The following is a 14,509-nucleotide window of genomic DNA, read 5'->3' as shown; positions in this document are numbered from 1 at the left end:
GGGTTCTCCAAAACTGTGTATACTCTACTCCTAACAGAAGCTTGTCAAGCAAGCTTTTTCTTTTGGAACCAAGAAGAATTCTTCTTGTCATAGCAAGTTATCTGAAAAGGGTCCCAGACTATTCCATGCCTCTAAATTCCCCTCAATGTTTGCATTCTCAGTCAGGAAGAAGTTAAGACAGAAGAGACGTCACTTGCTTGTGACCTCACTATACTATAGTTTTTGGGGAGCAGGACAGTGTCTTGATTATCATTATATCACCAGTCCAAAGCAACATGCCGGACACTTTAAGCATTCTTAATACCTTTCAAAAATAAATAAACAACCAAAACCCAGATTACTGCAGCAGACGGGTTCGCCTGTGTCCATCTAGTTTGTTCTCTTCTCAAAATGCTTTGCAGGACCAGATTAGTTTAATAATTTCCCATGGTACAGCATCTGCCCTTCGTCAGGAAGAGGGTGAAGCCTTATTTGTCAGCACTCATAGAGTGATTTGTCTTTCAGATGCTGACTCACATTAACTTAACTCGAAAAACCAATAAAGTCAGAGGGACAACTGATTTATTTTAGTATAAAATTGACTTGATGCAGTTTCTCAATTCTAGCTGGCGCACATCTCCTGGAAGACAAAATATATAGGAAGTGCAAATGTGGTCAAAATGTTCTCAAATGCGAATACAATGAAAAACTTGGATATTCATAAAAACGACCATCTTATCATAAGGAGGTTCTTGCTGAAAGTGGTAGAAATAGTCAAATTCACTGGCCAAATGTCTTTTTTACTCACCAGACTATGTCAGTATGGATTCAAGTCCCTACTACCTCCTTCACTCTTTTTTTTCCTTTGTCCTGAAAGCTATCAGTGTTCTCTTTTGATAGATTCACTTGATTTTTAAAATCTGTGTTAATGTATTTCACTGGCTTACTACCAAGTCTTGCAGCCTGGTAGTTTGCCTCCGGCAGTTTTGAGCTTTCTCACCTCTATTGACATTAAAATTTTACTCTTAGAGTATGGAAGGCAATTAGGCTTATCTCACTCAAAGTTCCTAGGGGAAGCCCCACTGTACCATGATGTCATCATAACAAGAATTAGATAAGAAGAATAAGCAATACTATAAAAAGTGATCTTGAGTGGCCTTTACTGATTAGCAAGTCAAACTCGCACATTGCCAAGAGATGTGTAATTGCAGGTGAGCCTTGCCTGACCCTGTGGTGATCAGGTGATCGCTGATGAGACAGATGACTCCACCTGCAGGCAGACCAGGCATGTGTCTGCGATCAGGCAGTCTAAATTCTTGCCTCATGGGCTGGGTTTCTGTGCCCTTTGTTGTTTCAGCTCTCTCTCTCTCTCTCCCGTCAGAACTCATACAAGAGTAAGACAGGTGGGCATCTCGGATTTCCACAAGACTGTCTCCAACAAGTCCGCCGGATACCCAGTGAGACAAAGGACACAGGCAGCTTGACAGAAGGGAGGGACCTGGGGGGATACATACTTGGACCTCACTGTTCCCTTTCTCCCTTCCTAACCTCCCACTAATCATTTTCCCCCAACCCCTTAGTGTAGAGAGCAAGGAGGAGAAGGATCCAAGGAGCAAATGGAGGCTATCTGAAACAGCAGAGAAAAATACAAACAAGCAGTGGTGATTTGGTCAAGTCCCTTTACTAAAATTCAATTTCTTTATTTACTTAGAATAGGAATAACAATAGCTACACAATTACTATAATAATTAAATGAGCTGGTTCATGGAACAGTGCTTTACAAAGCACCTTGTGCATAGTAAGAGTTTTAAATATGCCAGCTCTCTTGCTGGTGTTACTATTGCAGCCACTACCACAGTCCACTCACTTCTGCCCTCATTCACTTTGGACAATCCTTCCAGCTAAAACCCATCTTCCCAAGGCTGGATTCCTGTTCCTGAGCCCTGGTTCGTAAGGAATGCCTTCTTACCTGAGGATCTAAATGAGTCATGCTGAATCCTTCTTCCTGCCTTCCAGAGTCCACGGAATTAGGCTCCGCTACCAATGTCACATCTTTAATTTTCCTTATGAAGAACTGCTTTACTAAATTGTCCACTGATGAATAGAGCTACATATGTTGAATATTGCAGTTTTCTTACCAGACCATTAAGAGTAAGGGTAGGGGGAGTCCCTGGGTTTGGGTCTTTTAATTACATGTTTTTGTTCTTAACTGGCTACACTTGACATAATTCTATTTCAATATATGACAAGGAGAAGAGTTGTATTTTAAAATCCTTGCTGTTATTAAGAACCATATGCAGTACTATGGCATTTAAGAGTGACATTTAGAGGATGAAAGGATGCACCATTAGGAATTATGCATCTGTACACAAATAATACAAAATGCCTTGGTTAAATCCTGCTTTCTTGCTGCATCTTTAGTTTATGGGTGAAAGCTTCATTGGCCACAAAAACCATTTTGAAAGGATCATTACCAATTGCATAAAAGTTTGATAGTCAAAACATGTTAGGTGATTGTTGGCCATAACTTACTAAATATATGAGCATAAGTAGAGCAAAGCGGAGTCTCAATACCAACAGTATATTTGAATCTAGTAATTTACTGTTGCTAACTCAGTATAGCTCTACGAAAGCACTTTAAACTCTATTGCTGGCTGGAGTAGTTCTTTAGTGGGCGAAAAGTTTTTGTTTTATTGTCCAGCAGGTTTATATTTTTTCTTTCCTTCACAACAAGATTCAACTATTCTTTTTCTATCTTTAAAACCCTATTCTTCTCTGTCCACCTTGGAAAGTAATTTGGAAGTAATTGGAAAATGATTTTGGTTTTTTGGGGTTTTTTTTGTTTTTTTTGAGAGGGAGAGAAACATCAATGTGTGGTTGTCTCCCGTGCACCCCCTACCAGGGACCTGGCCTGGATCCCAGGCATGTGACCTGACTGGGAATCAAACCAGCAATCCTTTGGTTCACTACTGAGCCACACTATCCGGGGCAATTTTATGTTTAGTATTGTGAACCCCCACCTTACAAATGAGGCAGAAAGGTGAGCTTTGTTTTCTCAAGGACCTAGAAGCAAATAGAAAGCTGAGCTGCCTTTGGGATGAGAAAAGGGTAAACCTAAGTAAGACATCTATATCTTAAGCTGGTGCGCCTAAATGGACATAATTTATACTCCAGGATTTTTCAGCTTGATTTAAATCCTTGCACTACAAGTACTTTGCTTAGTGTGACATATTACCTATGGAAGGTAAAACGACAACATTGTATTCAGGACTACTTAAATAATGATGTAACAAAGGGTAATCAAAAGATGTGAAATCCTCAGCCAATGTTGAAGATTCTTAGCCTAAAGCCTTGCATCTTGTGTCTTTGCCAAACTTTAAATGTGGCCCATGATATAGACCAGAAACAAAAAAATAATCATGAATTGTATTGATGCTGCGACTAACACTAAGATCATACTCTTTTAAAAATGTAAAATGGGGTTAACATTTTCTTTAGTGTTACATAAATAACATGGAGGAAGAAATGAATTTGAGTATTCAAATCTGGAGGAAAATGGCTATTTCAGCCATTTGTCAGTAACTCAAATAAATTGTGTGGCCATTCTTTGGTCTGTTGGTTGGGGGTTTTAAGTGATGAATGATCACCTGATACTGGTAGGATTTCCCCAGAGGCACACAGAAGCACTGTTCAAAGTGTTCCAGTGGAACACAGAATCTAGGGGAAAATGCTTTCCTACACCATTAAACTTGTCCTTCATAATGTGGTACAGCACCTAGACACTAATTAGCTGTAAGATATTGGACCATTCATTCAGCCTAATTCTTCAACTGGAAAATAAGAGATTTGAATAAGATGATCTTATAACCCCTTATGAAATTAAATTATGGTATTCTGGGGTACTTATATTAAATACCTGACTACCTCAGGAATATCAGGACATCCGAATGAGCTGAAGCTTATTGTCAATCTCATGCAAGCACAGTTTCAATTTTAACAATTGTATGTTGTATTTTCAGTGGACAATTGGGTTGACAATTTCTTTAACATTCAACTAAATTTCTTCAAGAGATAAAAATTGCTCTTAGAAAGTTACACATTTTTATTTTCAGTTTCCAATGAAATGTAAACAGTGTGACAAACATTAATTTTATGTACTTTTCACTAGACATTTTCTCCTCCTCCTCCCTATAGCCATTCTATTTCTTCCATATCACTCCTCATCAGTTTCCTAGAATTGCCTACACAGAATTCAGTTCTCGTAAGTGAAATAAATGGCCCCTCAATAACCAAAGATTCTCAATTCCAATGCATGTCTTACCACGCTTTGGACCAAGTCACCCCAACACCTTTGCTGTAGTTGAAGAATCCCTGAACACAAGGCACGCTACCCTACAATGACTTACATGGCCTGTGATATGTGTTGTGGAGTTAAACATTTATTCATTGTAGGTGCTCCACAGAAGACCATGATTATCTGTCCCGATTAGACCCTTTTTCCTGAGAAACTTGAACACAAAGAATAGAGAGGCTCAGAAGATACTGTGGCACAGAAGTAAACATATGTGGAGAGTTTACATTAAACAGGGGCCATTAGACAGGAGTAAGCCATAAGGAAATGAAATCTGGAAGGTAGCCTGATCCCAGTCAACAGCAGAAACAGAGGCAGAGAAAGCAAACTCATAGATATAGGCTACAGAATCACAGTTACCATAGGGAAATGGGGTCGGGCAAGGGCGAAAGGGGTAAAGGGTGTCAAATTCATGGTGACAGATGGAAACTAGATTTTCAGTGGTGAGCGCACAGTAGGGTATGCTGATATTGAATTATAATGTTGTACACCTGAAATTTATGTAATATTATTAACCAATGTTATCTCAATAAAATTAATTACTTAAAAAAAGAAGTAGAGAAAGTATTGCAGAGAGAGTATGAAACTGAGTTGGGGATATAATTAATCACTAGAATTGTTAGACCACTAGAGCAGCTTGAATTTTTACTGATTTCCAGTTCTCATGAGGCCCTACTATGTACCTGCTGAGAATTTGTTCAGTGCTTGCTGAATCCTTGGTGAATCCCACCACAAATTCACATCATATAAAGAAACCCTTCTGTTTTTGCAACCTGAAGGAACTTGACATAGGTGAACTTCAATAAAATTGGCCTGTTGTATCTGGTCCAAAACAGGTTTATTCCTGAATATGCAAAAGCCTAGTGCATCTCAGCAAGGGTAGGCAGGCAGAAGGGAGTGACGGTAAAGTTCACATCAGTCTATATTAAGGTGTTAGTAGAATTTTAGTAAATGGTTAAGAAATCAAGGAATCTAAAACCAAAACTAAAATTCTACCTGAGATGAATATCTACAAATGGCACTTATCCTTGCTATCCCTGTTCATTATTTGCAGAAATTTTCAAGACTGAGGTATAATAAGATTACTTTTTAAGACTTTTTATTGTTATTCTATGACAGTTGTCCCAATTTCCCCCCTTTGCTCTCCTCCGCCCATCCCACTCCCCACTCCCTACCCCCACAGTCAGTTTCTGCCCAGTTGTCCATGTGAGAGATAATGCTCTCACTTTCATAAATCCCTGGTATCAGCAGTACAGTTTATCATTTCAGACCAGAGAATGTCAGAAGAACTGTATAGACAGACTACAGAATGCTTACTCTGTCTACTGATTGTTGAAGTATTTATCAGCACGTTAATTAGAGTCCTGTTTACGAGGCTGAAGGAGCTCAGGACCAATTTCTCACTAGCTCCTGCTGGTGGGCATAGTTTCCAGAAGAGCATGGTTACAGCTGGTATATACCTTGTAGATCAGCATTAATATTTTATCCACTTTATAGCTAGCAGCAGTTTTGAAGGCAATATCTTTCTGAAACAGTGGATTCAGTACAAATAGCAATGCAGCTATGACATGGTTACTCTGTTCTATCAAGTGGAAAACTTTAAAAGGAAAACCTGTGTGATTTGAATATCCTTGTAAACCGTGTTTAATGCACCTTTAAATGAAAGGAGAGGGGTTGATCATAGAAACAAAAGCATTCAATCTCTTCCTCACCCTGATCCAATTCGAAGTAAAACTCATGAGATATCAGGAGAATGTAAGCCATCATTTGAAGGGCTCTTTCAGGAATCAAGGAGCCCAGAACAATTTTTGATGCATGGGGAAAAGGGAAACATTTTCTCCACTTTGATTTATTATGGGTTGTCAGTCAGGCAGTTGGCCAAACAACAGATTTATCTGCTTTGTCCAATATAATTACTAATTTGAGGATGAATATATTTTTCTTTTTCCTTCAGTCCATTTACTCTTATATTTAAACTGGGATTCAACACAGGAGGGATTAAGATCATGCTTTCCCCAGAGTAAAAGATGAGCAGTTTTTCATGTCTATAAGTCTGAGCAAGATGCAACTGTAGCTGCTGACCAATTCTGTTTATGTATTTGGAAAGATGGATGGCTCTGGATGGATTTTAAAATCTGTCAAGGGTTAGTGCTATTTACCCATTTAATTACACCACCAAAGGTGTGGCAAAGCCTTATAACAGTATCTTGGCCATGGCCATCAGTGCTCTGTCCCCAAGTGACCCTTTCTGTTACATCTTCCCCATGGTTCACAGTGTCTTGTGATTTACATGAGGGATGAAAGATCTGAGAAGCATGAGGTGATGCTCGCAATGTTACCTAATTGATAGATGTGTGAACATTGGTAATCCTGCACCTCGGTGGTCTCGAAGGCCAAGGAAGTATTTTCTAACTCTGCCTTTTAATCTTGAACATCTCACCAAGAAAGGCAATTTAGTGCTAAAGAGAACCATAAAATATTGGGATAGAGATAGGATGCAGAAAATAAGGAGAATGGGCATCGATAAAATGCCATTTTTTTCTGTGATAAATTTTCACCTTACTCTGAATCCCAAACTGACTGGGTCAAGCTAAGAAAAGCTGCTATCAAATGGGGGGAAAAAATCACAGAGTTCCTGATGTGTGTTTTTGTTGTTGCTCTATGAGAGTGGGGACTTGTCATAGGTCTTAATAAAACAGAACAAGGACACGAGTCCACAAGGGCACTTTTGGTTTGGGGAAAAATTTGTTTCTCCCTCCATCTTTTATCTGTGGCCATCACTTAACATTTTTATTTTAGTGAATTCTGGTTAATATAAACATCAAAAGAATGTACCGCCTGACAGGAGTACATGAGAAAGAAAAGAGAAGATTGGAGCCAAACTCTGTCCCCTGTAGGCTTGAGAATATTTTTTTATCCAGCTCCTATCTTTTGTTTTTTTTGTTTTTTTATTATAGCTCAGCATTACAAAATACACCCATAAAGAAAAGGACTTCATATTTCTTCTCCTAATTTAACAACTGCCTTGTCAAAGATGTTCCACTAGACATCGTGGAAGGCAGAAGGAAAACAGCGATTGCGTCCTTGCCTTCTAGACTTCTCAGATTAGAATGTAAATGACAAACTAAGGTAGAAGGGGGATATGGACTTTAGCATGGGGAACAGGTATGGGAAAAGTTGTTTCTCACATGAAAGATTTAAGAAGGCTAAATAGAAAAAAAATAAGCAGAACCTTAGAAAATAGAATTTGACAAATAAAAAGAGAAATAGACAACCTGGTACAAAGAAAAGGCACATGAAAAAAATTTTTAAGTATTTACCCAGTTAAAGAGTTAACTATTTAGAGACTTCCGCCAAGACAGAGGCATAGGTGGGAACACTTTCCATCCTTGCACAACCAAATCTAAAAACAACAAAGTTTTAACAATAATAAACGTAACCAAACCACACAGAAAATCGACAATATGGAGTCCAAAAATAATGAACCGCTCAGCTAAACTGGTGAGAGGGGTGAAGCCAGCAGCAGAGCAGGTCAGGCAAAAAAGATCCCTGGGCCCAGGTGGTGCACAGGCAGCCGAGGGCACAGATCCCAGGTGCTGGGTAGCTACTGGCAGAACCCAGGGAAGGCACGGTGCAGTCGACTGCCTGCAGTCCACACATTTGCGCGCAGACAAACCAGTGAAGAGACGAGCATTGAGACAGATCTCCCAGGCCCCCGCTGCCCGCACAGGGTGGTGGGCTTGCACAATTGTGCTCAAATAAGCAGGGCAAGTGGTGAGGCAGACTGGGAGAGCAGAGAGGACTGCCATTGCCCCCTCTCTGACCCCGCCCCCACATACAGCATCACAAACCAGCGACCTGGGTAGCCCCGCCCTGGTGAACACCTAAGGCGCCTCTCCCCATAAGTGACAGGTGCAAACAGATCAAAACATGGCTCAAGAACAACTCAGAGCCCCAGAGCCAATAAATCTAAGCAATGAAGAAATAGCAAACTATCAGATGCACAGTTCAAAACACTGGTGATCAGGATCCTCACAGAACTGGTTGATTTTAGTCACAAATTAGAGGAACATATGAAGACTAAACTAATTGAAATGAATGGTAATGCACAGGAAACCAATAGTAATGGAAAGGAAACTGAGACTCAAATCAAGGGAGTAGACCGGAAGGAAGGAAAAAATGACCAAACAGAAAAACATGAAGAAACAAGAATTCAAAAAAAATGAGGAGAGGCTTAGGAACCTCCAGGACATCTTTAAACACTCCAACATCCGAATTATAGGGGTACCAGAAGGGGAAGAGGAACAGTTACGAGTGGAAACCTTATTTGAACAAATAATAAAAGAGAACTTCCCCATTCTGGCAAAGGAAATAGACTTCCAGGAAATCCGGGAAGCTCAGAGAGTACCAAAGAAGTTGGGCCCAAGGAGGAACACACCAAGGCACATCATAATTACATTAGCCAAGATTAAAATGAAGGAGAGAATCCTAGAAGCAGCAAGAGCTAAGGGGACAGTCACTACAAAGGAATTCTCATCAGACTGTCAGCGAATTTCTCAAAAGAGACCTTACAGGAAAGAAGGGGCTGGAAAGAAGTATTCCAAGTCATGAAATCCAAAGACCTGCATCCAAGATTGCTCTATCCAGCAAAGTTTTCATTTAGAATGGAAGGACAGATAAAGTGCTTCTCAGATAAGATCATATTCAAGAAGTTCATCATCACCAAGACCTTATTATATGAAATGTTAAAGGGACTTACCTAAGAAAAAGAAGATAAAAAAGATGAACAGTGAAAGGACAGCAAACTCACAGTTATTAAGAACCACACCTAAAGCAAAAGCAAATTAAGAGGACAGCTAGATCAGGAGTGAACCATAGAAATGAAGATCACATGGAGGGTTAGCAACAGGAGAGTGGGAGAAGGAGAAGGGGGGAGAAGGCACAGAAAATAAGTAGCATAGACAGTATATAGAAAATAGATAGGGAGAGGGTAAGAATAGTAGGGGAAATATAGAATCTAAAGAACTTGAAACACGTGTTCATGAACTAAAGGGGGGAATGGTGGGGAAAAGGGTATGCAGGGTGGAGGGGAACAGAGGGGGGAAATAGAACAAATGTAATGGCATAATCAATAAAAATTTAAAAAATAAAACTAGTTAACTATTCATACAATATAAAACAAACTTAGAACAAATTTAGAGGAGCGCATATTTCTGAAATGTTGAGGGCAGAGTGTTGGTGGGATGTGAGGGCAAATATCGGAAGTTAAGGTTATAGAGAGATACAATAACCCACCTTGGCAGAATGCTGTCCATCATGCTGAGGGGCCAGGGAAAGTCATGAAAGACAGGATCAATCTAAAACACCTGATGTAAAAGTCACTTCTGGTAGTATTGTTGGCAATGGATGGAAATGTTCAGAGTCTAATGGCAGATACCAGTTAAGTGTTTCACACATTTTCACATTTGAATGCTGCTTGTTCTAAATGCAGAAAGGCAGCAATAAAATAAAGCACAGATGTGTGATATTTTAGAGACCCTTTAGATATTGAAGGATTTGACTACTGCTTGAATATGGACAATGAGAAAACTATCAAAGGACTTTGGTCTGAGTTAAGAGCTATACACCATCATCAACACCACCCCTGTTTTGAAGACAGGCTAAGTGATAAGCCCTGTGCTGAGAATTTATATTAGATGATCTTATTTAATCTTCTCCACAACTATATGTTGTCATTCCATTTTATAGATGAGAAAACTGAGGCTATGGAACTATTAAGTAATTTGTCCAAGGTTATGTAGCTAGCAAGTGATGGAACCAAATCTTGTTTGAATCTGAAGCTGTCTCTCAGCATTAGCGTGGAGCACCTTCTTTAACGCTGGCCAGTGGCAGGCAAAGATGCAAATTCTTTGTTTATATCTGTATGTTTTATGTAAGATATGCAAATCTTATAAAAATTAATTTGGCTTTTTTAGGTTATTCATTATTTGAGTCAAGGATAAACAATACTTTCTTTTAAAGTATTAGCCAGGAGCCTGTCAGGTTTGATTATAATGGCAACAGATCCCTTTTAAAGAAACTTGGCAAGCTCTTGCTTCCAAGAATTTGATTAAAATGGTGCACAAAAAATGGGAAGCTTTTTTTGCCAAGATACTGTATCATCACGTTAGAGTCACCTTCACTCTTAGATGCTGGTTCTGTCAAAAACTTTCAGTCCTCAAATGAAAAAAAACTTATTTTCCTCTTACTACCTAGTCACATATGACAGTGTGTCCATTTCCAAAGCAGTCATATGCAGTCACAAAGTTATTTTCAACATGCCTGATATTCGGCACACCTACACGAACTATCGTGAGTTCCTTCTGGAGCCTAACTGAAATCCTTCTGTCCAGTGGGACTACTTAGAAAGTTATTGCTTCAATGCACTAAGGGGGCCCTGGTGACAAGTAGCAATTAACGACTTGTCCAGAAATGCTTCTCAATAGCTTAAATCAAGAATAAGATTGGGACTTTCTAATGCTAAATCTTGTATAACATATTTTTATATGTCTAAATGTGTATACTTCTGGTGGGTTCTTTATAAATTTTACAGATGCTGTGCTTGAAATCACAGGCCACCTAGTGAGGATTTCTTTTCTTTATGCATTGGGTTGGCCAAAAAAGTTCATTTGTTTTTTTCTGTAAGATGGCTCTCTGGTAGTGCTTAGTTGTCTTTAACATCACCCAAAATAATTTTGTTAGATGGTATTATGACAGCTGTGAATTTTAAAAAGTTATCAAAGTTGGGAAATTTTTGTGTAGTTATTTTAATATTGAAGATGGAAGAAAATATACAATATTTTTGTCATAGTATGATTTATTATTTTAAGAAATGTAAAAATACAATTTAAACACAAAAAATGTGCAGTGTATGGAGAGGGTTTTGTGATTGATTGAATGTGTCAAAAGTGGTTTGTGAAGTTTCATACTGGAGATTTCTCACTGGATGATGCTCCATGGTCAGGTAGACCAGTTGAAGTTTATAGCAAACAAATTGAGACATTAATTGAGAACAATCAATGTTCTACCACACAGGATGGAGCTGACATAACACAAAATATCCAAATCAATAAAGTTATGGGTGAAAATAAAAAATGTGCTTTTTATTTTACAGAAAAAATAGATGGACTTTTTGTACTTCACTAATTACACAATTCAATTGTGTAGAGAAAGGTTGTATTTGAAATTATCTGTACAAAGGGAAGTTGAAAGCTGCAGAGTCATACTATTATGAGCATTTAGGGTTCCTAGTTAAAATGATAAAATCAGTCACAAATATTAAACGTATATTTGAGCATCTTTTTTTCACAAGTGTATATTACTATGATCCTTATCTCATTTTCACTTGTATTGGTGTGTTACTCATTTTATTCATAAATTTATTGTGGAGTAAGAGAGGAAATAAACAATAGCCTGTATTAAAACTAATTCTTTCCAGATAAAGTATAAGCAGTGGGGGGCAGCCTATTTAAAGAGTCTCTCTGTGGTTAAGCAACAAATGAATTTGCTACAAAGGGTTGGAACCCGCTCTGATACAATTGAAGGTAATTAAAATCTAATGGTAGAATCTAACCATTTAAATTGCAATTTAAATTGGTCAAATAGGATTGAAATCTGAATACTTAACAACCTTAAAATGGGACTATAAGAGATTCACTGTGTGCATGTGAAATATTTGCTTACTCTAAACTAAAATGAACATTGTGTGAATGAAATGAAATAGTTTCTAAATTTATATGACTTTTCATTTGTATAAAAAGATTGTTGTGAGGATGTATCTTATAATATGTAATGACAAAGAACAACTGGCATAAAATTCAAAGCTTTCAATAACAAACAAATGATGATTAGGTATGTGCTGTTTATGTAATCTTATTCTTGCATGTATAGTTTATTACACAAAGTCTGAGGATGGAGTTTTAAATTATCAAATTACACTTATTGCTGACTTAACCTAAGGCTACAGGGTTAGGCTGAACAGTTACTCCCTCCAGATGAGGACAACTTAAAGTTACAATGCATGTTTTCATATGTAATTATACCATTTTTATTGAAATATTAATAGATTAAAGTAGTTTGACACATGAAGTGGAAGAAATGCTGTTTCCATTCCTTACAGAAAATCAAAAAAGTACAATAGTAAGGAATCTAATGGAAGTTTAGAGATTATAACTCACCTAACTAGAATTTTTCCCCAGCATTCTTCCTCAAGATCAGTAATTCCCACTGCTTCGGAAGTTACCTAAGGCCTTGGGTTTGACTTAGTTTTATTGCCGATCACCAGCTGTCCTGTGTTGTTGATGGACCACCTCTGCACCTGCCACACTTCATTCTGTTCCCGAGGACCAGGAGGAGGACTGTCAGGCCTCGTGGGCAGATAAAATCTAGACCTCTGAACAAGGCTGTGAATTGTAATGCACTGAAAGAATAAAATACTACTAATAAAAGATAGATATGGGTAAAGACATTTTTATTTCCTATTTCAATAGCATTCTTTCAAATTAAAATTGTTTTCTAATTAAGATTTTTTTGGTTGTTTATATATACAATCTTCCCCACTTTACAAACATACATGCACTTTTTTAAAGATTTTAATAAAGATTTTATTTATTTATCTTTAGAGAGGAAGGGAAGGAGAGAGGGAGAGAAACATCAATGTATGGTTGCCTCTCGTGTGTCCCCTGCTGGAAGCTGGTCTGCAGGGAACTGGCCTGCAACCCAGGCATGTGCCCTGGCTGGGAATCAAACCATGGTTGTTTGGTTCGCAGGCCTGTGCTCAATCCACTGAGCTACACCAGCCAGGGCTTACATGCACTTTTTAAGAACTGTAGGTTCTTGTGCTTCACTTATAATAAAAGACTCGACCACTAAATGATATAACCATATAATCTCGAGGGAAATCATTATTTCAGAATGGAAACACAGTTAGGAAAAAAGTTTTAATGGAAATTATTTAAAACTGGGTTTCTCTCAATAAGTTTTATTGAAATCATAGACAAACATATTAATGAAAAATAGTGCATTTATGTATTTTCCCACAAAAACAATATTTCCTATAGAAATTGAAAGCTGTGTTCTTAACAAGAGACTTGGCATAAAAGTAAACCTAGATTAAGTCAATGATGTCATAAAAACAAACATGTAATTTTTCCATATATTTACCAGTATAATTATGCTTGGAGTCCAATAAAATGAGTGTAAATATTCTGTATGTTGATTATACAAGAGGGCACTCTGTGGTATAAAGTCCACATGCTACACATGAATAAAATTGTGCTATAAGTTAAAATTACTTAAAGTAAATATGCTAGCTTCAATAAAAATCAAACATTTAATTAATGATTTTTTACTTGCCTTCTTAGAAATTTTGTGATTTAAATAGCCTGAGTCTCAAATTTCTGTCTAGGGAAGTTTGAAATAACTCCTTTTCCCTTCCAGAGATTACATCTTAACCTAATGATCCAAGCTGTAAGATGCTGAGACACTCAGCAGAATACAGCATGAGAGATGCAAACTGAGAATAGGCATGGATAAGAACCCATGAGCACTGGGTCCCCTGGGGGCGGTCAGCCATCTAAAATTTGAAGTGAAACTTGAAACAGACTTAGACATGATTTGCACTGGTATAAAACTCCATGGGGGAAAGAGAGAGAGGAGGCCTGAAGGAGGAATCTTCCAGCAGCGGCTCATGATTCTAGTTTACAGCAGAACAGGACCTGAGTAGCAACTGATAGAAATAGAGGGAAGAAAGGGGCTATGAAGGCTGTCCGAAAAGGATAGAATCAGTCAGGAATTAAAACTAAAGTCTGGCCAGGAGATGTGACAAATAACAGGCATGAGTGTAGTCTAATGAACACACAGATGTCCAGAGAATTCCCAGAGACCCAAGGGCAATGGGTCCTAGAAGTAACAAGACAAACTTAAAACCCAGCATCACCCCTGATGGAGAAGGGGCTCCTAACACTGCCGGGTTTGTCTTCTGTTCTTCCAAACTGGACCTCAGTGACTTGCAGTTGGGCGGCCTGGAGCAGGCAGGGACCCACACTTCCCCCAACACACAGTCCCACGAGTGTCATTCAGGGACCCCAACACACAGGTGCTCAAATGTCGTTCAGTGCTCAAAAACCAAGTTCTTGTTTC

The sequence above is a fragment of the Artibeus jamaicensis genome, unplaced genomic scaffold (genome assembly GCF_021234435.1).
Source record: "Artibeus jamaicensis isolate MK-2021 breed Jamaican fruit bat unplaced genomic scaffold, CSHL_Jam_final contig_3126, whole genome shotgun sequence".
Lineage (NCBI taxonomy): Eukaryota > Metazoa > Chordata > Mammalia > Chiroptera > Phyllostomidae > Artibeus > Artibeus jamaicensis.
This window is presented reverse-complemented; position numbering follows the sequence as displayed.